At 44.8% G+C, this 27,932-nt stretch overlaps 1 pseudogene; it reads right to left on the reverse strand.

Annotated features, from left to right (window-relative positions):
• LOC115143481 (protein phosphatase 1H-like) lies at positions 1-27,732 on the reverse strand (annotated as a pseudogene).
• Between the last annotated feature and the right edge of the window lie 200 nt (positions 27,733-27,932).

Below are 27,932 nucleotides of genomic sequence, written 5' to 3' on the forward strand. Positions count from 1 at the left end.
AAGATTTCTCATCCAGTGCATGATTTAATTGGAGCATAAAAGTGTGGATCTTTTAAATCTGGGATAAAATACTCAAACCGATACATTAAATAGGATCACTTTGAGAGGAAAGAAAGCTTTGTTTCATTCAAATTCAAAACGACATTGCGCCTATATGCCAAAAGACCCTTTGATATTTGAGTTGGATCGAATTACATTACAACAGACTAATGTCATGAACATCTCATTCCAACTTAGTCATTTCTGACACAAAAAAATCCAATCTACTTTCTTGGTGACAACACTAACAATAAGAAACAAAAAGAGATCTCTAAACATACATAATTTAAGAAAAGCCATTGAATTCATAACCACTAAACAAACAGATTGTCTTAAAGTGCTTCAGGTTTCACATCTTCATAATCATTCACTGCTGCTTTGACATTGGACATTGAAACACTGGCACGGGACGGGTCACAGACTTTCCCCTCTTCATTCTCTGTGTCTTCCTCATCCCCATCCATGTTTCAGACGCATCTCCCGACCTTTGACATGGGGCTTATATAGATATTTTCTCACAGAGCTCCAATGCCTTCTGAGAAGTGGCGTCATTCCTTCTTGAGGCTAGTCCCTCAACTGCTACCAGAGTCACGCTATCTGCGTTAAACAATATGCATGGCCATCTACCTCCACCTGTCATACTGTGCTCTACACAAGCCATAAATGTGATTATTTTACCAATTTAGCATGACATAAATCACATGTGGGGGTCATAAGCTAATAAGGAGATTTTACTCAGAAGGGCGAACCAAGCACTGCTATAAGATGATGGCCAAACCAACCCTGATGAAATGATCAGCCGTTCAATTAGAGAGATTCAGAAGTGAAACTACAGGGGCAGATGTCTGGTTAAGTAGCGAACATAAAGAGCAGGTTTCAGACATGGACATGTGTCAGTCGGTCAGTCGGTCAGTAATGTTATTGAACACCGGTTACAGGAGGGCCAAATATAAACAATAAGGAGAACCTGGTGGGTGAGTGTGTTGTTGTAGAAGCCAGGGGAATGGGCCGGTCAACATGTGTCAGTCGGTCAGTAATGTTATTGAACACCGGTTACAGGAGTACCAAATATAAACAATAAGGAGAACCTGGTGGGTGAGTGTGTTGTTGTAGAAGCTAGGGGAATGGGCCGGTCAACATGTGTCAGTCGGTCAGTAATGTTATTGAACACCGGTTACAGGAGTACCAAATATAAACAATAAGGAGAACCTGGTGGGTGAGTGTGTTGTTGTAGAAGCCAGGGGAATGGGCCGGTCAACATGTGTCAGTCGGTCAGTAATGTTATTGAACACCGGTTACAGGAGGGCCAAATATAAACAATAAGGAGAACCTGGTGGGTGAGTGTGTTGTTGTAGAAGCCAGGGGAATGGGCCGGTCAACATGTGTCAGTCGGTCAGTAATGTTATTGAACACCGGTTACAGGAGGGCCAAATATAAACAATAAGGAGAACCTGGTGGGTGAGTGTGTTGTTGTAGAAGCCAGGGGAATGGGCCGGTCAACATGTGTCAGTCGGTCAGTAATGTTATTGAACACCGGTTACAGGAGTACCAAATATAAACAATAAGGAGAACCTGGTGGGTGAGTGTGTTGTTGTAGAAGCCAGGGGAATGGGCCGGTCAACATGTGTCAGTCGGTCAGTAATGTTATTGAACACTGGTTACAGGAGGGCCAAATATAAACAATAAGGAGAACCTGGTGGGTGAGTGTGTTGTTGTAGAAGCCAGGGGAATGGGCCGGTCAACATGTGTTAGCGCCGGCTCTCCAACCTGAGGCTTCCCTACAAGAGAGGTGTTTTCTTTCCACCTCCCCCAGACTAGGGTAGGGGGGACGGAGTGACACTGGTCGGTCCTAGGGAACTAGTCCTCTCCTAGCGGGGTGGTGGGACAGGGCCTGTCATGTCTCTGTCTCGGGCCCCTCCGGTCCCACCAAGTGATGTCGTCTCCTGAACCCAGCCTCTCATTGGGTAACTGCCAGCCCCTCTCTTTCAGGACTCCTCGCGACCGCAGGTCCTGGGCAGCCAGCGTGTATCTGGATGAGAAGAGTTGGGGTCAAAACATTGAAAAGTGCAATTTATTTGAAATTAGTATTTTTTTTATGTTCATGAATTGAATTTGCAATGCACCCCAAATATGTGTTATGTGAAGGTGTTTGTCAAAAAGGTATTGCCATTTCAAAAGTACCATAGTCATTTGTACAGGCTAAATACTGGCCTCTAGTGGAGATATCATTTAAATACTCCTCCTTTACTAACCAATATTCAGTAGGTTTTTTTCAAGGCTACCTGATTATTCAATATTTACCAGTGGAGGCTGCTGAGAGGAGGAGGGCTCATAATAATGTCTGGAACGAAGCCAATGGCATCAAACACCTGGAAACCATGTGTGTTTATACCATTCCACCTATTACCACGAGCCAGTCCTCCTCAATTAAGGTGCCACCAACCCCTTGTGATATCTACACCGTTTTAATTGGTAGCAACTGTAATAGTATGAATCACATCCTTCCATGACAAGGCAACCAGCCATTCTCTGCCTCAGGTCTGTCTCCCTGGCATCGCCGCCTTGGGCGTCAGGTGAGTTTACAAAATAAGAAGGGAAATGGGCATTCGGTAACGCAAGTAGTAGAGACGGCCTAGTCGTAGTTTGAGTAGTGAGTATTATTCATACAATGTTGACTGTGCTTACATAGTTATGCTACTGCTGAACTTCACGCATGGCTCTTACCTATATGACCACATGTCCTGGTATCGTTTCGCACTACCGCAATAGTTTATTAGATTATAGTTTATAAATAAGGCATTGCCATATTTATGTCAAGCTATTTATTGAAGCACTCATAGTTCTGCCTACCAAGCATGTTGTTATATGTGTCTGTGCTTGGTTAGTTTCTGAATGTGGCCCATCCATTCTTATGTTGACCTAGTCCAGATATGACTCAGTACTCATTTTCAGGTTTTAGCTGGCCTCTATAGGCCTATAGCTGTGGCATATTCTTAATTGAATTGGCCATTCATTCAGAGCCATTCATTGGCTCTGTTCTTTCCTGGCATCCCTGTGGTCCTTCAGACGTCTCTGAATCAGTGCATAGTTCAATGCCTCTCAAAAGTGAAGTACATTGCAAGGATATTAATATTTATCTTACAAATGCAATGCAGCAACGTTTTGTCCTAGCTTTGCGTGTTTCCTTTACTACTCGTCTGGGGCAGCACCTGTCCGTTTTTAGGGACTCATTAGCTGACAACAGACAGGTGTGAATCACAGACAGGTAAGAACCACAGACGGTTGTGAACCACAGACGGTTATGAACCACAGACGGGTATGAACCACAGACGGGTATGAACCACAGACGGGTATGAACCACAGACGGGTGTGAACCACAGATGGGTGTGAACCACAGACGGGTGTGAACCACAGACAGGTATGAACCGCAGACAGGTGTGAACCGCAGACAGGTGTGAACCGCAGACAGGTATGAACCGCAGACAGGTGTGCACCGCAGACAGGTGTGAACCACAGACAGGTGTGAACCACAGACAGGTGTGAACCACAGACAGGTGTGAACCACAGACAGGTGTGCGGGCTAAGAGAAATGAAAACATTGGCATTCATATTATATTTTGAGTTGGAGAGGGGGCAGCATCTACAAACTGGATTGAATAGTTTATTGTTCACTGCTCGGCGACGCAAACAGCGATCCTTCAATCAGAACCGTTTACTGATTATGGATGTAGCTTCGAACGTGAGACACATGCTGCTAGCAGGTACAGTCTTTGACCCTTATACTTATCTCGAACGCAGTCGCTATGGAATACCCTTAGACCTCATCTTGTTAATGAATTCAATAATTAATCAAAGGTCTAATATTGTGTAGATTACAGACTAGAGATTACAGCACCTCACAGGATCAGTGGGCTCGCAGCAGGACAGGAAGCCTGAAACTGTGTCTGCTACCTCCCTGTCCGTGGTCACGTCCCACAGCCCATCTGCACCCATCACCAGCACGTCGTCAGGGCCGTGCTCGTACTCAGACATGTCGTACACTATCACCTGGAGGAGAAACGGGAGGGAAGGAGTGCAGGTTGAGTGTTAAACACGGCTGTAATAATAGGATAAATCATAGAGGCTTCCCATCTGTCAATGAATTTGGATCAGATATCTTTGCTTTTCAGGATAATAAATAAAATACTGGACAATACATAGGTTGATGAGCCAAAATAAAGTAAACTTAGGTCATTAGATGTCGGCCAAGATTTGGAACACACTAGGATGCTCCGAGACAAGTCTTGATCTTGCAGACGGTGGGCGATAAATGGTCCTAGACACAAACAGCATACCACCTCTCATTCACCTCTGGGCAGCAGGAGAGAAAGGGCTTGATGTAGATGTTGGAGTTGTACACCTTCAGGTCATGATCCCCTAGGCCACGTGTTACCCCAATGGTGGCCATGACACGGGCCTACACACACACACACACACACACACACACACACACACACACACACACACACAGTGAATAATGTGGGTTAGTGCCTGTGGATATGCTTACATTTGAGAAAAATCCACTTATGAAGGATTAGTGACTCAGGAGCATTTATCTTTAACCACACAGCTAAAGACTGGGAGAGTTCAGTAACAACCATGAAATCCTCCCACACATACAGTGGAATGAACAACTAAAAATGATATCTTGCTATGTCTGTCCTGCAGGTGAACTGTCCTGCAGCGTAAACAACGCAACAGTAAACATGTCGTCCCCTACGAATGATGCCGCCCCCCTTGGGCCAAATTAGATGTCACGTGTGACTAACACATTTCAGTACTTGAGTTAATTACTGTAGCTCCCGCCTTGGGCCAATCTGTGTAATTTTGTAAATGCCAGAACTTTATGGCAAGATGCATCATTCACCCAAGTTTAGTCAAAATTGGACCATTGCTGTCTGACACATCGTGTGTGACGAACATACGAACGAACAGAGACAGATTTAAGTTCCCTTCCCGATTTCATCGCGGGGGACAATTAAGCTAAGCAGCTAAGCATTATTCCTGTCAGGGAAACATGACGAGGGCGGGAGGATAACCGCAACTCTACATGTGGTTTGAAGACCCAGCTATACTTTAATGTACAGCCAATCCAATGTCCCATGACTTGGTTAGGAAAAATAATGTGGCTCTACCTACAGTAAGGTAGACCTTACAGCACCATATACCTACTGTCTCCTACCCATGGTAGACCTTACAGCACCATATACCTACTGTCTCCTACCCATGGTAGACCTTACAGCACCATATACCTACTGTCTCCTACCCATGGTAGACCTTACAGCACCATATACCTACTGTCTCCTACCCATGGTAGACCTTACAGCACCATATACCTACTGTCTCCTACCCATGGTAGACCTTACAGCACCATATACCTACTGTCCACCAGTACCCAGTACCCAGTTTCACCTTTTTGCCCTCTCCATATATGAGTGGGAACTTGAGGTCGTCTTCTACGATGGTTTTGTAAGCCCTGTAACAAATAGGATTACAGGTTAGGGATTAGCGATTCTATTCTTCCAACAAGTAGATTATTTTCCTGGTCAGGTTATGTGGTCTGTAAAAACTCCTGGCTCTAATCATAAAAAATACAATGGCCTGAAAAGTAACACACATGTTCGACAACAGCTGCCATTTACCAGCCGTTCATTGTGTGGTCCCTGAAGAGCATCTTCCTGCCCAGCTCCCTGTACTGGATCCTGCGAGGGAACTCCATGGGCGTGAACTCATTCCCAAGCAGCTCCGGTCTCAGGAAGCCCTGCAGGGACACACAGAGCAGAGAAAACAGTGACAAAACTTTACATGACAAACTGTCATGTCAAATTGACTTGTCTTGTGACAAAATGGCTCATTGATTTAATATATTTTTAAGATGTGAATAGAGCAATAATCATCAGAGTTGTGGTAAATTCCAGTCAATTCAGAAAGTCAACCAAATTCCAATTCCACATTTTCCACATTGGATAACAATGAAGAGAATTGGAGTTGGAATTGGAATTTCAGTTTACTTCCTGAATTGTCTGGATTTTAAATGGAATAGACCCCAACCCTGATAAACATATCGTCAAGGAAGTGTCATGGCAGTAAGAAAAGTGAGGGTGGAACTATATATAGATGTGATGCACAATCAACACACACATCTCTCTCCCTGAGGGTTCCACCTCTCTCCCACACAGCCAGCCCCCCACCAAGCCGACAATAAATGAATAAAGATGCAGTTTGAATCAGACATTAAATAACATCACCCTCCCTTTCCCCTGCATCTTCCTTTTTGTCCAGGGCACCGTTGGAAAAGAGATTCATATCCCGTGGTGATGGGACTCACATGGTTAAAGGGACATTACACTTTAAAATCAAAGTTTCTCAGATGTTTTCAGACTTCTAAAGTCTGAAAACATCTGACAAACTTGAATTCATGAGTGAATCTCCCTTTTAAATAAGTAATAAATAAATACATGTATTAACCCCGTCCTCACCAGATACTGCAGGCGCTGCCTCTCAGATTCTGGCGTGAACTCGTTGGACATGGGGATGACCTCACTGTTACGGATGATGATGGCTCTGTAGAGACAGAGGAAGAACCAAAGTAGAATGAATAATGATTCTATTTCTGTGGGAGGGACAATGACATACTGTATGATGACAAAGACAGACACCATAATGTGACCCCATATTAGGAGGACCCTCAAGACAGATAATGTGGTGTTAAGAGGGATGACACAGCATGAAGTCCAGGGATGTTACTGGATGATTATTGCCCCTAGACACTGATCTAAAGTCGGTTTAGATTAAGATTGACAAACAGTATACTGATCCTAGATCTGTGCCTATGGGCAAGTTCTACCAGGAGCTTACGATTCATGATGAATGGTGTTGCAGTACAAAGAGTGGCCAACAGAGGTCGAAAGAACTGCTGTGTGACATTATTATGAGCATGACCAAAGGAAACCTCTTCGAATCAATGGCTATGGGCATCATGTTATCACTTCCTTTAAACTCTGTTTCAGTCATTCAACTCTGCATTGAGTGACTGAAATCAAATACATTGAGTTGAATGTGTACAACAAGCAGGCCTGTAATACATCAGTCATTAGCCATTAGGGCATTAATCAGTCCTGCTGCTATCAGTTTGATCTGTTGACATACCTGCTGTCTCCTGCATTGGCAACGTAGAGCTTCCCCATCAAATGAATGGCAGCCAAGGCACAACAACCACCAGAGATGGTATAGGACATCTTCTCTTTCTCTATCAGTTCATCCTGTAATCAACAGAACAGGAACAGAAAACAAAAGGTCATTCATTCAATGGCTTGCAGAATGAAGTCAGTAGCACTTATTGCATTAAAGAGGTTATACTTAACTTGAGAGATAACGACTACCAAAAGATAAATAATAAGTGCATTCTGTGAAACCCATTTTGCTCACTAGCTACTGTATCCCGTCTCTAATGTGGTAAAACGCTAGCCTCAGATGCCCAGGCTTCGCTGAGAGGAGATTTGGAAGAATGGTCTCGCGAGACTAGTAGAGCGCTATTTCACAAAGTAGGGTGATATGCTGTGAGCGTACACCTGTGTCTTACCATCTGTTTGAAGGCGTTTTCTATGACACCCATGATCAGACTCTCCAGACTGACAGCCTTCTCCATGTGGAAGCGGATGGAGGGATCAGAGATGGCGTCAGGTTTCTCTGGGTCCTGGGTGGCATTCGCCCCCTTCTTCACCGCCCCCTGGTAGGGGCTGCCATTCTTGGCCAGGCAGATAGGGAGCGCCGCAGAGGGGTTCTCCAGCAGGTGGGAAATGTCCTCCAGTCTTTCTCTGATAAGGCGATGGAGGAGTTTAGACGCCATGATGGCACACCCTGAGCCGGCGTGGCCGTCGAACATGCCCCAATACTGCAGAGGGATTCCTGTCCCATCCTGGAAAAAGTTTAAGTCAAATAAAGATCAAATCATATCAAACATGCATTTAGATATATCAATACAATTAGTCTGACAGTAAGAAAGGAGATAAATAGCCTGAAAAAATCTAATTGGCCACATGGGTCTCTCTAACAAGTGTCTTGCAAGATTTTAACTCAATGAGAATTACAAGCTCAGTGAATGCCTAAAGGATTTCCAGTGTGGACATTTCTGTCAGAAAATGGATGGGAATAATTCTAACTTCTTGACACCACATCATAGTAAATATGTTCACAATGACAGCAGTTACGGTGCCACAGAAAAACCTCCTAAAGACAGCTAATATTAAGACAGTGAATATCCCACTTGATTATATTCCCTTCCACAGGATTTCTTTATGCTGGTAAATCCCACTAACTAGATTTCCACCAAACCAGTGAATCTTACTTCTCACCATCTTCTTTTGCGCCTATGCCAAGAAGTAATAGTGTTAAGTATAGTGTAGTAGTGTATGTTCAGACGGTTAGGACATATCTAAGAGCCCAGTGAACAGAATGGACAGCAGCATGGAACTCTGTTAACCTCTTACTGGACTAGAGGAGGAGGGGCACACGAAGCAATGATGTAATTAATGAATGGGAGGGACAGAGGGTGAACAAGGAGAATAGAGGAGGGGGTTGGGAGGCCAGCAGAAGGACGGGAGCGATTGACCCGACATGACACAACCCTTTCAACAGCACTGTATCGACTGCTATAGACTCTGCTGTGTAAATACATTTGAGAGATTATGGAGCCATCTCTTAGTGAGTGGGTTTTTGGCTTTGTGTGCTAGGGGCGGTTAGCTGCTCTACGGACCCACACAAAGCTGTTTCTAAATAGAGCAGCATACATCGGTCAGTCTTAAGGAGATTGTCTTTGCTTTGCCAAGAAAAAAAACCAATCCCCAGCCACCCAATGACGTCTGGTTCTTCAAAGTTTGGACTGGAGACATTTAAACAGACATGTTTGTTTTAGAGAGAGACCTGGGTGAACCTTGCTGTAGTATGTCACCAAGGGTCCAACCTTCACTATAGAGTCAGTAGTACATAGAATGCAGACATTTGACCAGGATGCGTGCATGCTTTGCCTACTCTCCTATTGTAGTGCTGTAGGCCTAGTTTATGGGCCGTCTACTAATATAATCATAATTACTAGAACTAATGCTCAACATTCTATGATTTCAGGTAGTCTCACCCCATCGTCGTCCAGCAGTGTGGAGTTGCTCTGTTTTTTGTCGCTCAGCTTCTTCACGTACAGCAGCTCACAGGACGCTTGGTCCTCATTTAGCATGCTCTTCCCAGCATTGATGGTCCTGGGGAGGGTGGGATGGTGGTAAAGAAGGTATGGGGATATTATAAATCCATGAGAAAATATATACACGTCTCCTTGGTTCAGGAGCTAGACGGGCAAATCACCCAACCAAGGTGCATCTCAGATAAATCACTAATGAGAGCCTATCAGTGTGGCATGGCATGGTGGCATTTGTCATGGTGAGATAGTAATGTTATGATCTATGTAAAAACATAAAGTGGAACAGATAGTGCTGTAGGACTGGGATTAAGTGTTTTCATTACTGGCCTATGCTGCTTAACGATAATGACTTTGTGCAGCATGACTTCATATTCTGACCATCTCAGCGGACTGGGGCTCAGTGGGCATGTGACTGTGCTTGCAGTATGTGGGAGTAGACACTGCAGTAGTCTGAGCAGAGGTGGAGTGTTTTTTTCTCATACTTGTATACTACTACCATAGTTAATATCATACTATCCATTCACATGTATTAGATACAGTATAGCCCCTTTAAGAATATTTGGCCACAGAGGACAGTTTCCAGCTCTCTCCCTTCACCTCAGATCACTGCAATGTTTACACTTTTCAGGACACTGAAATGGAATGAGGTCATGCATTACATTACAAAGCCATTATCCTTAGGGCTTTGTGATTCAGGAGAGGGGCTGCCAAAAGGTTTCACCCCTGTTATACCGTTAAAGCTGAGAAACTATGAATCTCTGCCACTTCGGTGCGAGGATCCAACAGGGTCAAGCCACTTTTATAGCCTTTTCAGATTCAATTAGCGGTATTTAGAACAATGGGATTTAGCCGGATCGTATTGTGAAAATGTATTGCACAAATTGGAGCATAATCCTTAAAGTGTCCCTAACTATTACAGAGGTGGCCTAGCAGATACACCATTGGGCCAGCAACTGAAAGGTCGCTAGTTCAAATCCCTGAGCCGACAAGGTGAAAACTCTGTCAATGATTGCTATTGATAATGGCAGATCCTGGCCGTGACCCCACTCTCAGTGGGTGTCTCAGGGAGAGTTAGATTACACAAAAAAACACATTTCCAATACACATTTGTACATCTGTGAAATAGGACAAATATAAGCACCCACCAAATTATTATTAATGATGGACTAGGAGTAGTGTGAAGAAAGAGAGAGTCGTTTATACAGCTGTGCCCTTATCCCAGTCATACAGAGGAGAGATATTTCATCACCTGAGAGGATGGGTGATATCTAACCAACAGGTTTACAAGCTGGTCCATCATGTACATTAGCCACCTGTCTAGGATCATGATGATGGTGGGTCAAGATACCGACTTTCACCTTTTCATAATGGTCTTGCACTAAACAAGTCATAACTTTAAACGCTTAGTTAAGCCTATACATCATATCCTTCAGAAATCATTCTTAAAGCTGAAATATGTCACTTTTTGGGTGACCTGACCAAATTCACATACCGTAATTTTCGGACTATAAGCCGCTACTTTATTCGCACACTTTGAACCTCGCGGTTTATACAATGACGTGGCTAATTTATGGATTTCGATCGATCTGGTTGTTGGAAAAGGAAATAGAGCTGCTGCATGGGAGCTTGGCCTTAATGAGTCGATTATATGACTTTGTAAACAGCAGCGTGAGGAACTGACTCAGTGCAAAAAGACAACAAACCTTTCAGAGGGAAGAAAAGCAGATGGCCCAAAGTATTTGCAGCCACTCGACATCAGTGTAAATCGTGCATTTAAGATGGCGCTCCGTGTTCATTGGGAGGCTTGGATGACAAGTGGGGAGAAATCCTTCACTAAAACGGGTCGCATGTGAAGAGCAACTTATGGTCAAGTCTGCCAGTGGGTCCTGACAGCGTGGAGCATTGTCAAAAAATCCACTTTCATCAACGGGTTTCTAAAGGCAGGACTGCTGCGTGTTGAAGGGGCAGCATGAGCTCAGCGGGGTATTTGCCTCCGGATGAAAGTGACGAGTGCGACAATGAAAATGATCCAACATCGGATGAAGCAATTCTGAGGCTATTCAACTCCGACACCGAACGAGATGACTTCAGTGGTTTCAGTGCACAGGAGGAGGAAGATCGTGACCAATGACTTTACTGGTAGACTACTGTTTAATTTTTGTTACAAGCCGTGTTTCGTTAAAGCCTATTTATTTTTGTTACAAGCCGTGTTTCGTTTAAAGGCTGTGTAAAGTTCATTTGTTTCAATGTACCGGTAGGCACCTGCGGCTTATAGACATGTGCGGCTTATTTATGTACAAAATACATATTTTTTTATAATTCAGTGGGTGCGGTTTATATTCGGGTGCGCTTAAACCCAGACAAACCTGGGCCAATTGTGCACCGCCCTATGTGACTCCCAATCACAGCCGGATTCGATACAGCCTGGATTTGAACCAGGGATCCAGCAATGCAGTGCCTTAGACCGCTGCGCCACTCGGGAGCAGTCCTCCATAGGAATTAATGAAATTCTTCAGTATTTCATTTACATGTTTCAAAAGTATTTTTGTTGTTGTAGTGGGGACAGTAACATTAGCAAATTTAAAAGATCTCAAACAATTATACTTTAAGGATGTTTTAATATTTTACATTTATTAAATGTTTATGTTAAGCTCAGATAATATAAAGTATGCACTGAAGTGTCTGTAGTAGAGTAAATGTGGCCAAAAACTACATGAATAAATGCATTTCTGTATTTTTTACAATGTTGGAGGAGTGCCGATATATTCACGGTGGCTTCAACACAGCACCCCCTATCAGTCATCTAGTGCATTATATAAATCATTGTTTACAACACATCTGCAACTGGTTTGTCAATATCATACATTGGGTTAGAGAGGCCTTGGTTTTTTTGCCTGCTGGATGCCAAAGTCCAGTCCTTTGTTTCGAGCTTCAGCTTTTACAAAATGTTCACAAACATTTTACATCTCACAATTCATGGGATTTATTTTGTATGTGTCACATATGCAATATCTATTTCATTATAACTAATCTGGCAACCAAGGAATGTACTGTATGCCTACGAGTAAATAGACATTCATTTCAGTGAGTCCATTAAAGTGCAAGCCAGTCAATCCCTGGTCTTCATGATGTACGAAAACAAAACAATGAAGATCACGTTCTACTCCATTTGTGACATATTTTCCCATCAAGGCACAGTTTCAGTCATTGTAAACATGTGACTGAAATACTTTGTCTGCGTTAAACAGAAGAACATATGTTTGCTAACTCACGTAAGAGACGTTCAAAAGAGGAAGCCTCCAGTTCTACCAACTTCCTCATCAGTTGGGTAAGTTATTTTGTTGCTGATGAAAATCATTCATTCTTTTTTCTAAGTAATGATGACATACTGTAGAGAACCATCTGCATTTTGTGCTCAAATTTGTTGTATAATTCATCCTCTCAAGAGATTTTAGCATACATCACAAACCACAGTGATGATGATTAAAATTCATTGAATCGAATCAAATCCAATGTTATTGGTTGCATACACATATTTGCGGATGTTAGACGCAGGTGCGGCAAAATGTTTGTGTTTCTAGCTCCAACAGTGCAGTAATATCTAACAATACAAAACAATACACACGAAACCGGAATATAAATATACATGTGGATGATGGTGTGTTTAGACAGTATTGACAGTATATGAATAGAAAAGGTGTGTACAGCAGTAGTTATATTGGATGATCCTTGACTAGAATACAGTATATACATATGAAGTGGGTAAAACAGTATATATAAACATCATTAAAGTGACCAGTGTTCAATGATTATGTATATAGGGCAACAGTCTCTAAGGTGCAGCACGGTTGAGTACGGGTGGTAGCCAGCTAGTAACAGAGACTTAGGTGCAGCACGGTTGAGTACGGGTGGTAGCCAGCTAGTAACAGTGACTTAGGTGCAGCACGGTTGAGTACGGGTGGTAGCCAGCTAGTAACAGTGACTTAGGTGCAGCAGGGTTGAGTACGGGTGGTAGCCAGCTAGTATCAGTGACTTAGGTGCAGCAGGGTTGAGTACGGGTGGTAGCCAGCTAGTAACAGTGACTAAGGTGCAGCAGGGTTGAGTACGGGTGGTAGCCAGCTAGTAACAGTGACTAAGGTGCAGCAGGATTGAGTATGGGTGGTAGCCAGCTAGTAACAGTGACTAAGGTGCAGCAGGGTTGAGTACGGGGGGTAGCCAGCTAGTAACAGTGACTAAGGTGCAGCAGGATTGAGTATGGGTGGTAGCCAGCTAGTAACAGTGACTGAAGTTAAGGGCAGGGTACTGGGCAGAAGCCAGCTAGTGGTGACTATTTAACAGTCAGATGGCCTGGAGATAGAAGCTGTTTTTCAGTCTCTCGGTCCAAGCTTTGATAAAACTGCACTGTCTACTCCTTCTAGATGGTAGTGTGGTGAACAGGTCATGGCTTGGGTGGCTGATGTCCTTGATGATCTTCTTGGCCTTCCTGTGACACCGGGTACTGTAGATGTCCTGGAGGGCAGGCAGTGTGCCCCGGTGATGCGTTGGGCTGACCGCACCACCCTCTGGAGAGCCCTGCGGCTGTGGACGTTGCAATTTCTGTACTAGGCGGTGATACAACCCGACAGGATACTCTCAGTGGTGCATCTGTAGAAGTTTGTAGGGGTCTTAGGGGCCAAGCCAAATTTCTTCAGCCTCCTAAGGCTGAAGAGGCACAGTTGCGCCTTCTTCACCACACTGGCTGTGTGAATGGACCATTTCAGGTCGTCAGTGATGTGCATGCTGAGGAACTTAAAGCTTTTCACCAGCTCCACTGCGGCCAGGTCGATGTGGATGGGAGAATGCTCTCTCTGCTACTTCCTGAAGTTCACGATCAGCTCCTTCATTTTGTTACATTGAGGGAGAGGTTATTAACCATTGCACTGACTCATGTTTGACTTCATCCCATGACAAAAATGAGAAAGTCACATTTCATTAACAAAGTGAACTTGGTGGTCAAAATAACTCTGATTCTAACTTAATTCATAATCAGTTTTCTAAGAAAGCCATACAAGTTTATCACCAGAAGTCAAGATGATCTCATCCTGCCTGAGGTGCCTGTGGTTTCCTGTCACAGTTTCTCAAGCATGCAGTGAGTTGTAGTGTAGGAGGACCTGCATGACAATGGCCTCCAAACTTCTCAAACTATTTAAGTTCTCAGAAGAAAATATAGTAGTTAAACAGATTATTCAAGTTAATTTATTATCTTATGAACACGTGATAGTTGATCTGATATTACATTTGGAGGTGGTAAACTGTTGGCTCTATTACACTGAGAGTGAGATAAGGAGGGTGGTACAAAATATATTGAGGGGAAATATGGTAATAGAATAGTCAAAACCTTGTACTTACAAGGTTCTATAATTATATACTGAACAAAAACATACATGCAACATGAAACAATTTCAAAGATGTTACTGAGTTACAATTCATATAAGGAAATCAGTCAATTTAAATAAATTAATTAGGCCCTAATCTATGTATTTTACATGGCTGGGCAGGGGCGCAGTCAGGGGTGGGCCTGGGAGGGCATAGTCGAATGTGGAGGTCCTGGGCTGGCGTGGTTACACGGTTTCTGTGGTTGTGAAGCACTGTCAAATTCTCTAATACGACGTTGGAGACAGCTTATGGTAGAGAAATTAACATTACATTCTCTGGCAACATCTCTGGTGGACATTCCTGCAGTCAGCATGCCAATTGCACGCTCCCTCAAAACTTGAGCCATCTGTGGCATTGTGTTGTGTGACAAAACTGCACATTTTAAATTGTCCCCAGCACAAGGTGAACCTGTGTAATGATCATGATATTTAATCAGCATCTTGATATGCCACACTAATGGATTATATTGGAAAAGTTTAAATGCTCACATACAGGGACGTAAAGATATTCATGCACAGAATTTGAGAGAAATAAGCTTTGTGCGTATGGAACATTTCTGGGATTATTTATTTCAGCTAATAAAACATGAGACTGTTACGATCAACTAGGAGTGGTGGGTGGAATCAGGCGCAGAGAGCAGGGTTCAGTCTTTCTTTCAAATTTATTCCCCAGCGCAACAAAACAGTCACGCCAACACACAGAGCGTATATAAATTGCCAGTCCAAACAACAGGACAAAATAGTCTGGAGAATAAATATACGAATAACTCACACCATCAAACACAGAGTAACACAAACAAGCCCGCACAAATACCCAGCGGGCCTAGTGCCCTTAAATACCCTACAAACAAACCCTAATACAAAACAGGTGTACCCAATAACCCAAAACAAACGGAAAGGGAATCGATGGTAGCTAATAGGCCGGCGACGACGACCGCCGAGCACCGCCCGAACAGGAAGAGACACCATCTTCGGCAAGGTCCCCCCCCCCCCCCCTGACGCGCGGCTCCCGCAGCGCGCCGACCCCGGCCTTGAGGACGACCCGGAGGACGAGGCGCAGGGCGATCCGGGTGGAGGCGATGGAAATCCCTCAAGAGGGAAGGATCTAAAATGTCCCTCCCCGGTACCCAGCACCTCTCCTCCGGACCGTACCCCTCCCAGTCCACGAGGTACTGCAGGCCCCTCACCCGGCGTCTCGAGTCCAGAATAGCTCGTACTGTATACGCCGGGGACCCCTCGATGTCCAGAGGGGGTGGAGGGACCTCCGGTACCTCACTGTCTTGTAGGGGACCAGCTACCACCGGCCTGAGGAGAGACACATGAAACGAGGGGTTAATACGATAATAAGAGGGAAGTTGCAATCTATAACACACCTCGTTTATCCTCCTCAGGACTTTAAATGGCCCCACACACTGCGGCCCCAGCTTCCGGCAGGGCAGGCTCCGTGGCACGTTTTGGGTCGAGAGCCAGACCCTGTCCCCTGATGCGAACACCGGGGCCTCGCTGCGGTGGCGGTCAGCGTCTTTCTTCTGCTGTTCACTGGCCTGCCTGAGAGAATCCTGGACTGCCCGCCAGGTCTCTCTAGAGCGCTGTACCCACTCCTCCACCGCAGGAGCCTCGGTCTGACTCTGATGCCACGGAGCCAGGACCGGCTGGTAGCCCAGTACGCATTCGAATGGCGACATATTCGTGGACGAATGCCGAAGAGAGTTCTGGGCTAACTCTGCCCACGGGACGTACCTCGCCCATTCTCCTGGCCGGTCCTGGCAATACGACCTCAGAAACCTGCCCACTTCCTGGTTTACTCTCTCCACCTGCCCATTACTTTCGGGGTGATAACCAGAGGTAAGGCTGACCGAGATCCCCAGACGCTCCATAAACGCCTTCCAAACCCGGGGGCGTGAACTGGGGACCCCGATCGGAGACGATATCCTCTGGAACCCCATAGTGCCGGAAGACGTGGGTAAATAGAGCCTCTGTAGTCTGTAGGGCCGTAGGGAGACCAGGCAATGGGAGGAGACGGCAGGACTTAGAGAACCGATCCACAACGACCAGAACAGTAGTCTTCCCCTGAGATGGGGGAAGATCAGTAAGGAAATCTACCGAGAGATGGGACCATGGCCGTTGTGGAACCGGGAGGGGCTGTAACTTCCCTCTAGGAAGGTGCTTAGGAGCCTTACTCTGGGCGCATACCGAACAGGAAGAGACATAGAGCCTCACATCCCTAGCTAAGGTGGGCCACCAGTATTTCCCCCTAAGACCCCGCACTGTCCTATCAATCCCCGGATGACCCGCAGACGGTAGTGTGTGGGCCCACCGAATCAACTTATCACGGACACCAAGCGGTACGTAACTTCTACGAGTCGGACACTGTGTAGGCGCAGGTTCAACCCTCAACGCCCGCTCGATTTCCGCGTCCACCTCCCATACCACTGGGGCCACCAGCCGAGAGGCTGGAAGGATGGGAGTGGGTTCGATGGACCGGCCCTCGGTGTCATAGAGACGGGACAGCGCGTCGGCCTTAGTGTTGAGGGAACCTGGTCTGTAAGAGATCGTAAATCTAAAACGTGTAAAGAACATGGCCCACCTAGCCTGACGCGGATTCAGTCTCCTCGCTGCTCGAATATACTCCAGATTACGGTGGTCAGTCCAGATGAGAAAAGGGTGTTTAGCCCCCTCTAGCCAGTGTCTCCACACCTTCAGGGCTTTTACCATAGCTAGTAACTCCCGGTCCCCCACATCATAGTTCCGCTCCGCCGGACCCAGCTTCTTAGAAAAGAAAGCGCAGGCACGGAGCTTCGGTGGCGTGCCCGAGCGCTGAGACAGCACGGCTCCAACCCCAGCCTCGGACGCATCCACCTCCACTATGAATGCTAACGAAGGGTCCGGATGCGCCAACACGGGAGCCCCAGTGAACAGTGCCTTCAACTGGTTGAAGTCTCCATCAGCCTCTGCTGACCACCGCAAACGCACCGGCCCCCCCTTCAGCAGTGAGGTAATGGGCGCTGCTACTTGGCCAAAACCCCGGATAAACCTCCGGTAGTAATTGGCAAACCCTAAAAACCGCTGCACCTCCTTTACCGTGGTCGGAGTCGGCCAATTACACACGGCGTTAACGCGGTCACACTCCATCATCATTCCCGAGCTGGAAATGCGATAACCCAGGAAGGAAACGGCTGGTTTGGAGAACACACATTTCTCAGCCTTGACGTATAGGTCATGCTCCAGCAGTCGCCCAAGAACCCTGCGCACCAGGGAAACATGCGCGGCGCGTGTGGTAGAATAAATCAAGATGTCATCAATATAGACTACCACACCCTGCCCGTGCAAGTCCCTGAGAATCTCATCTACAAAGGATTGGAAGACGGCTGGAGCATTCTTCAACCCATACGGCATGACGAGGTACTCATAGTGGCCTGATGTGGTACTAAACGCTGTTTTCCACTTGTCTCCTCCCCGAATACGCACCAGATTATACGCGCTCCTGAGGTCCAGTTTTGTGAAGAAACGCGCTCCGTGGAATGATTCCACCGCCGTAGCGATGAGAGGTAGCGGATAACTAAAACCCACTGTGATCGAATTGAGACCTCGATAATCAATGCACGGACGCAGACCTCCCTCTGTTTTCCTCACAAAAAAGAAACTCGAGGAGACGGGTGACATGGAGGGCCGAATGTACCCCTGTCTCAGAGCTTCCGTGACATATGTTTCCATAGCCAGCGTCTCCTCATGACTCCGGGGAAGTGCAGCGTTCTCCTGGAGGTTTATCACGCAATCCCACCGTCGATGGGGTGGTAATTTGGTCGCCCTCTTCTTACTAAAAGCGATAGCCAAATCGGCATATTCTGGGGGAATGCGCACGGTGGAAACCTGGTCTGGACTCTCCACCGTCGTGGCACCGATGGAAACTCCTATACACCTCTCTGAACACTCGTCTGACCACCCCTTAAGAGCCCCCTGTTTCCAGGAAATCAGGGCATTGTGAATAGCCAGCCAGGGAACCCCCAACACCACCGGAAACCCAGGTGAATCAATAAGGTAGAAACTGATCCTCTCCCTATGATTCCCCTGCGTTACCATGTCCAGCGGAATCGTGGCCTCTCTGACCAGCCCTGACCCTAACGGTCGGCTATCTAAGGAGTGCACGGGGACAGGTGGGTCTATCTGCACTAACGGAATATCCAATTTACGGGCGAGTCCACGATCCATAAGACTCCCAGCTGCGCCTGAATCGACTAGCGCCTTATGCTGAAGAGAGGGGAAAAACGCAGGAAAAAAAAAAAAAAAACGTGACCAACAGGGAGCTCTGGGTGAGTTTGGTGCTTACTCACCTGGGGTGGCCGAGGAGTGTTCCACCGACCCTCTCGACTCCCAGAGGGACTCCTCCAACACCGGTCTGAAGTGTGTCCTCTCCGTCCACAATAGGAGCAGGAGGAGCCCCCTCTGATCCCCCTAGATTGCAGCTCCTCCCAACTCCATCGGAGTGGGAGTGGGAGAGCTGGAAGGTGGAATTAACAGGACCCCTTCTGAACGCCCGCGGGCAGCTAGCAGGTTGTCCAATCGAATAGACATGTCTATTAGTTCATCCAGGGAGAGAGTTGTGTCCCTGCAAGCTAGCTCCCGGCGGACGTCCTCCCGGAGACTACACCGGTAATGGTCCATCAGGGCCCTGTCATTCCACGCAGCACCAGCAGCTAGGGTCCTAAACTCCAACGCGAAGTCCTGTGCGCTCCTCGTCTCCTGTCTGAGGTGGAACAGTCGCTCACCCGCCGCTTTACCCTCTGGTGGATGATCGAACACAGCTCGGAAACGGCGGGTGAACTCCAGGTAGTTGTCCCGAGCCGAGTCTGGACTGTTCCAGACCGCGTTAGCCCAGTCCAGGGCCCTGCCCGTTAAACAGGAGACGAGGAGGCTCACACTCTCCTCACCCGAGGGAGCCGGACGCACGGTAGCCAGGTAGAGCTCTAGCTGGAGCAAAAATCCCTGGCACCCAGCCGCCGCTCCATCGTACTCCCTCGGGGGGGAGAGACGCAGTGCGCCGGACCCAGAGGACGACGTAGGTGGAGTAGGTGGTGTCGGCAGTGGGGGAGCTGGGGTAGACGTCGGTAGACCACTCCTCTCCCATCGTTCCATCCTCTCCATCATCTGGTCCATCGCGGTACCAATCCGATGGAGGACCGCTGTGTGGTGATGGACGCGCTCCTCCATAGTGGGGAGAGGGGTGGTCGCTGCTCCTGCTGATTCCATTTCTGAAGGTGCGGGCTTCTGTTACGATCAACTAGGAGTGGTGGGTGGAATCAGGCGCAGAGAGCAGGGTTCAGTCTTTCTTTCAAATGTATTCCCCAGCGCAACAAAACAGTCACGCCAACACACAGGGCGTATATAAATTGCCAGTCCAAACAACAGGACAAAATAGTCCGGAGAATAAATATACGAATAACTCACACCATCAAACACAGAGTAACACAAACAAGCCCGCACAAATACCCAGCGGGCCTAGTGCCCTTAAATACCCTACAAACAAACCCTAATACAAAACAGGTGTACCCAATTACCCAATAACCCAAAACAAACGGAAAGGGAATCGATGGTAGCTAATAGGCCGGCGACGACCGAGCACCGCCCGAACAGGAAGAGGCACCATCTTCGGCAAGGTTCGTGACAGAGACCAACATTTTACATGTTGCGTTTATATTTTTGTTCAGTATATATAACGATTGAACTTTCAAAAGTAGTTTACTGGTAGAAACATCTGAAAAGTAAACACACAAACATTTAGACTTTGAGGTCTTGTTTAGGCAGTGTTCACAGCCTTTTTGTTTTAGGCAGTGTTCACAGACTTTTTGGGGGATTTGTAAATTGTGCTTCTGTAACGATATTCGTCATCGCAAGATGAGGAATCATTGGACCAAAGCGCAGCGTGGTAAGTGTTCATGCTTTCTTTATTAAAACTGAACACTATAACAAAAATAAACAAGAGCATAACCAAAACAGTCCTGTAAGTTGCAAACACTAAACAGAAATTACCCACAAACTACCCACAAAAACCCTGTGGGAAAAGCTACCTAAGTATGGTTCCCAATCAGAGACAACGATAGACAGCTGTCCCTGATTGAGAACCATACCCGGCCAAAACAAAGAAATACAAAAACATTGAAAAAGGAACATAGAATGCCCACCCAAATCACACCCTGACCAAACCAAAATAGAGACATAAAAAGCTCAGGGCATGACAGCTTCTAATATAATTTGACTGAAGGCTTTTAAAGTGGAATGTAATGGAAGGTAGTTCCGGGTTACATATAATTGATGCCAGGCTCACTGAGATGGATTGCTACTGTATGAGTAATTCAAAAGGCTTCTGAGCTCCAGCATGCCAACTTTGAAAAAAGCTAGAGCCGTCCTTTGAATTCCTGTACAGTAAGCCTTACTGTGACTCTCTATTCCCACCTAAAAGCTTTCACAGACAGATCACAGATCTGTTGTTTGCTAATTGTTTATACTGTGAGGCAACTGCTTTGAGGAAGTGTTGTGTGTGAATGCACTCTGGGTATGCACCCAATGTGAAAATATTGACACAGTATGCAGTATAATGGCTCCAAACAGTTCCAAGGCTGGAAAATCATTGGTAGCTGTCTGGTTTGCCATAGGTGTCACAATTTAACAATATAATCAACTGTACTGCAATGATGAACATCAGCACACTGGCCACACTGGCTGCTTAACATTTATCTCAGCCTCACTCAGTGAATCAGTGAAGGATCTGTCAACTGATGCCACGAGGAGATTACATTGACATTATCATTTAGCAAACGCTCGTATCCAGAGCGACTTACAATAAGTGCATTCAAATGAGGGGCCATGAACAATTGCATAACATGCATCAACTCCAAAGGCAGAAACCACAGTTGTGTGTGTGACATGGTTAAGTGCCATTCCATAAGGGATCTAGGTAAGACAAAGATATAGTAAGTGTCAGGAGCCAGAGGAGATGGGAGGGGAGGGACTCTCTGGAGTCTAAAGTTGCTGGAGGCCAGAGTGCTTTCAGTCTGAAGAGACCGTTCTTTAGTCTGCTGTCCTGACCGTAGTGAAGACGAGGTCATTAATGTAGAGGACAGAAAATAATTGTGACTGGGATAGGTGACTGCATGAAAATTCTGATATCAAAATGACCACATCTGAACTTACATTGTTAAGTTTGACCAGCTGGAGCGTCCAGAGTCCATCTTCACTGTGTGCTCATTGTTTCCACCCTGTCCTGACTAGAGTGATTTGGACTGCACTTTAAAAAAACAGCATGGAGGTTATATATGGACTTAGTAATGATCATCGGTAGAGAGGGAGCAGCTAAATTCTTCTCCATTCTAAAATGGCTGTGCCAAACTAAATACCCACTTTTAATGCCACTAATTTAGCTGTTGCAGTTTGATGAAATAATACATCCAATCTATGTGCAGTTCAGTCAGAAGTTTACATAGACCTTAGCCAAATACATTAAAACTCAGTTTTTCACAATTCCTGACATTTAATCTAAATAAAAATTCCCTGTCTTAGGTGAGTTAGGTCCACCACTTTATTTTAAGAATGTGAAATGTCAGAATAATAGTAGAGGACTGATTTATTTCAGCTTTAATTTCTTTCATCACATTCCCAGTTGGTCAGAAGTTTACATACACTCAATCAGTATTTGGTAGTATTGTCTTTAAATTCTTTAACTTGGGTCAAACGTTTCGGGTAGCATTCTACAAGCTTCCCACAATAAATTGGGTGAATTTTGGCCCATTCCTCCTGACAGAGCTGGTGTAACTGAGTCAGGTTTGTAGGCCTCCTTGCTCGCACATGCTTTTTCAGTTCTGCCCACAAATTTTCTATAGGATTGAGGTCAGGGCTTTGTGATGGCCACTCTAATACCTTGACTCTGTTGTCCTTAAGCCATTTTGCCACAACTTTGGAAGTATGCTTGGGGTCATTGTCCATTTGGAAGATCAATTTGCGACCAAGCTTTAACTTCCTGACTGATGTCATGAGATGTTACTTCAAAATATCCACATAATTTTGCTTGCTCATGTTGCCATCTATGTTGGAAAGTGCAGCAGTCCCTCCTGCAGCAAAGCACCGCGACAACATGAAGCAGCCAACCCCGTGCTTCACAGTTGGGATGGTGTTATTCAGTGTTATTCAGCTTGCAAGCCTCCCCATTTTTCCTCCAAACATAACGATGGTCATTATGGCCAAACAGTTCTATTTTTGTTTCATCAGACCAGAGGACATTTCTCCAAAAAGTACAATCTTAGTCCCCATGTGCAGTTGCAAACCGTAGTCTGGCTTTTTTGGGGCGGGTTTGGAGCAGTTGCTTCTTCCTTGCTGAGCGGCCTCTCAGGTTATGCCGATATAGGACTTGTTTTACTGTGGATATAGACTTTTATACCTGTTTCCTCCAGCATCTTCACAAGGTCATTTGCTGTTGTTCTGGGATTGATTTGCACTTTTCACACCAAAGTATGTTCATCTCTAGGAGATAGAACACGCCTCCTTCCTGAGCGGTATGATGGCTGCATGGTCCCATGGTGTTTATACTTGCGTACTATTGTTTGTATAGATGAACATACATACTTTCAGGCATTTGGAAATTGCTCCCAAGGATGAACCAGACATGTGGAGGTCTACAATTTATTTTCTGAGGGCTTGGCTGAGTTCTTTTGATTTTCCCATGATGTCAAGCAAAGAGGCACTGAGTTTGAAGGTAGGCCTTGAAATACATCCACAGGTACACCTCCAATTGATTTGATTTGATTTGAAATGATGTCAATTAGCCTATCAGAAGCTTCTAAAGCCATGACATCATTTTCTGGAATTTTCCAAGCTGTTTAAAGGCACCGTCAACTTAGTGTATGTAAACTTCTGACCCACTGGAATTGTGATACAGTGAATTATAAGTGAAATAATCTGTCTGTAAACAATTGTTGGAAAAATTACTTGTGTCATGCACAAAGTAGATGCCCTAACCGACTTGCCAAAACTATAGTTTGTTAACAAGAAATTTGTGGAGTGGTTGAAAAACCTATTGTACTTAATTAACAAAATATTATATTAACATTTTTTTAATGACTATTACTAACAACAACAGATTAAGGCTGGGCAGTAAACCATATTTTACTATATATCGGTGTTGATGCAAGGACCAGTTTTGGATTTAACTTTACCTTCTATAATGGTATTTCAATGTTTGGTTTGTTAAATGTGATATGGCAATCTGGCGCGTGTAATAACCGTTTTTATAGTTTTCTCTGTTTGCTACTTGAGTCATCTCTCTCCCTCTCCTGCATGCCGCTTCCCCATGCGCTTCCGACACCAAGCCTTGCCTCTTGTTACTCAAGCCGTGCCATTCACTCTGCACGGTCAGATGCAACAAAATGTTGGTGACGACGATGCAGATTTCCACTTTGCATCTTAATATAAATCCACAAGTGTTCTATAATTACACTATTAGTTTGTTTATCTAACTGTCTGCAAACTGCTAGTTTGTCTTTTCTTAGTAAGTTGTGACTAAAATAAAATGTGTTGGCCGATAAATGCTAATCGCTAGTTAGCTGGCTATCAAGCTAGGTAGCTAGCTAATACAGCCTGGTGTTAGTGCTGGTGTAGGTCTAGATCAGCACGTTGTTTGTGTAACGGTAGATTTTCAATCAGAGAGGAATAGAGCTCGTCAGCTTGTAGTCCTAAAAGCTGGAAATAAGTTACCTTTGGCTTTTTCAGCCATTCCTATGGGGGGAAATTAATGGGGATAAATGCTGAAAATAAGGTCTGAGGTTAACACAGGCTTAGGAGAGCTTATGCTGTATGTTTTGCTTGTGTGAGATAATATATCAGTTAATATTACCTTAATGAATTATAAAGGTCTATAGTGGAAGCATGAATATGTTAGCTAGCGCTAGCTAGTTTTCATGTTTTATAAGTTATATGTATGGGACACATATGGTATACACGGCTCTAAATGAACTTTTTTCATTGGTAGCACAGGTGCTCCTAACTTTAAAAAGTAAGGAGCACCAGACAAAATCTTGGAGAACCAGATTGCATTTCTTTATTTTTTACTGCAAATGACTGTCCAATCATTCTTAATTGTCATCAGTTGATACTTTGATGATGTAGAACACATCACTAGAGAGTGGGCAAGACAAAATAATTCAAATAACTTTTAATAATTGTATTGAAAAGTGCAACTGCAAACATATTTACATAGGTGATTCGTTTTGGACAAACAAATGTAATATACAAAACAGAACATTTGTAACATTATGATTGGTTATGATTGGTAAACAATGTATCAGCCTGTCTTGCTTGAGCAGTGAAGAGAGGAGTGTTGTTGTTACACATTTAGTTCTTTATTGGATCATTTTTTGGGTGCTCCCAAAATAAAAGTACTGGTCGCACAGCAACATTTTAAGTCGCATGTGCCACCAAATTGGAAGCACTTCAGAGTCCTGGGTATACACCATCCAACAAAATGCTTACGTGCTGGTTCTTGACAATGCAAAAACAAGCTAGCTACATGAAGAGAAAACATGCCATGTAACATCTAATTAGGGTCCCCTGGGAAACACTGACCAACACGGTTCATACCCACTCACAAACATTCCTCCCTGGCTTTTTTCATCAAACAACAATGTATTCAAAGTGCTGCCCACTATATTCCAACTATAGAATTAGAATAATCATTCTATTTCCATGATTTTAACAGTTCAGCAATGAATTAGGCCTAGCTTTTTCTACCCACATCATACAGCCCTGTGTGGCACCGTGTGGAAATTATAACAAGTGCAGGAAATGCAGACATTGATGAAAATCCTGAAAAAGTATTTGGGTTGAAGTTGGATTGAACAGTATAAAACAATCAGAATGGCTAAAATCACTTATAATGTAACTGTTGCCACCCTGGGGTCATGAACTACTTATAAAAAACGATTTTGAACTTTTATTATTAAAAAACATAAAATAATGTCAAATACCATCACAAATGTGAAAAATATTTTGTCCATATCGCCTAGCCCTACAAAAGATTAAACACATTGTGTTCAACACTCCTCCTGTCTCAGCCTCCAGTATTTATGCTGCAGTAGTTTATGTGTCTGGGGGCTAGGGTCAGTTTGTTATATCTGGAGTACTTCTACTGTCCTATTCGGTGTCCTGTGTGAATTTAAGTGTGCTCTCTCTAATTGGCCATGTTCTGTTATAATCTCCACCCGGCACAGCCAGAAGAGGACTGGCCACCCCACATGTGCTCTCTCTAATTCTTTCTCTCTTTCTTTCTCGCTCTCGGAGGACCTGAGCCCTAGGACCATGCCTCAGGACTACCTGGCATGATGACTCATTGCTGTCCCCAGTCCACCTGGCCGTGCTGCTGCTCCAGTTTCAACTGTTCTGCCTTATTATTATTGGACCATGCTGGTAATTTATGAACATTTGAACATCTTGGCCATGTTCTGTTATAATCTTCACCCGGCACAGCCAGAAGAGGACTGGCCACCCCACATAGCCTGGTTCCTCTCTAGGTTTCTTCCTAGGTTTTGGGCTTTCTAGGGAGTTTTTCCTAGCCACCGTGCTTCTACACCTGCATTGCTTGCTGTTTGGGGTTTTAGGCTGGGTTTCTGTACAGCACTTTGAGATATCAGCTGATGTACGAAGGGCTATATAAATACATTTGATTTGATTTTGATTTGACTAGGCTACAGATGAAATAAATTACGATGAACTTCACAGGGTGGTGAAAGTGCAAAGTGCTGAGCTTGATGTTCCATTCCAATAAATATCAAGGGTCTTATTCTGGTGACACAATGATCGATGCTTGGCTGCCGTTTTACAAATTAAAATAATTAACATTATTATTCTTCAATGTATGTTCTTCACCCTGGGCAACATGGGCCTGGGAGGTTTACAGTTATCCACAGTACTCCACCAATTATACATTTTTCAACTCCCTATTTCTTGTACTCTTGTAATGTGCAGAATTGTAGGAAATTTGATGAAAAGAGTAACATTTTCTCTCCGATGCCAAGGGCCCTTTCCAAGGTCCAAGATTTGGTTCGTCTGGCCATGTACTGTCAAAGTCATTGCAAAACTAAAGCAAAAGAACAGTGCAAAAAAAAACTGAACTATGCGACTTATTGAATCTTTATGAAAGAGACCAAACGTATTTTGACAAGTTCAAGTAGTATAGTAGTACACAGTCCATCCATATCCTTTAAGACACAGCAATAGCTTTAAATCACATGATTTATTATATTGATGTCCAATTAAGAAATATAATAAATCATTATTGACGTGCACAAATGATCATAGACTACGTTTTTGTTTATCCTACATTTTGCGAGATCCTATTAATCACAAGATCCCCAAAAATATTGAACTGCAACAACTGTAGCAGTTCATTGTGTGTTACACTGTTTCATAGTAACCAGACAGTGACTGCTACAGCAGCAGTTTCAGCAGCAGCAGAAGGCTGTGTGCTATTTGGTGAATTTGCAATAGCAACACCGTGTCCATATTCGCCACACACCGTTAACTGTGTTCTCTACTGCAACACTAAAACGGGTTTATTGTCAACAGTGCATATGAATGACCAGTCGAGAAACCACTCACTCTGCGTATCCTGTCCGCCAGGGGAAGCCTGCTGTCCCTCTTCAAAGTCAGCACAGGTCGAGATGCATGTTCTGTCGAGTATTGAAGAAGCTCCGATGTAAGGTCCAGGAACTCGGGTCGACCGTAAGGGAACAGTGGAGGCAGACCGTCCTGGTGACAGTTCTGGTGATGAACGTTCCCGGATCCGTGGTGCTGGTGATGACCGTGGGGTATCATTCCCCCCACCAGCGTGGACATCACATTTTTTACTTTACTTATCATTGCGGTGGGAATAATAACCTAACCCGACACAGAAATTAATTAATAACCCAATACTAACGTAGCGAAGAACAAAATGATCCAAAGACTATAAACAGCATTTCAGGAAGCGATCGTTTCCGGCCTCACGTGACGTTTGCCAGGCACTGTTTTCCTCACTGAAAATATAGCCTACCCCTTACACACTCAGTGCATATAATAACCAAGGAATCCCTCAGAAGGCAGGGATTTAGTGAATGCTGCTGTCTGGGGGGGACACACTCCAAATTGTGCGCTTGTCTGGACTGGACACAAAATAACTATTCCCTGTCACAATTAAGAAAATGCACACTCTTGAGCGGTCCATTTATCAA

Source organism: Oncorhynchus nerka, linkage group LG15 (assembly GCF_034236695.1).
Source record: "Oncorhynchus nerka isolate Pitt River linkage group LG15, Oner_Uvic_2.0, whole genome shotgun sequence".
NCBI classification, from domain to species: Eukaryota; Metazoa; Chordata; class Actinopteri; order Salmoniformes; family Salmonidae; genus Oncorhynchus; species Oncorhynchus nerka.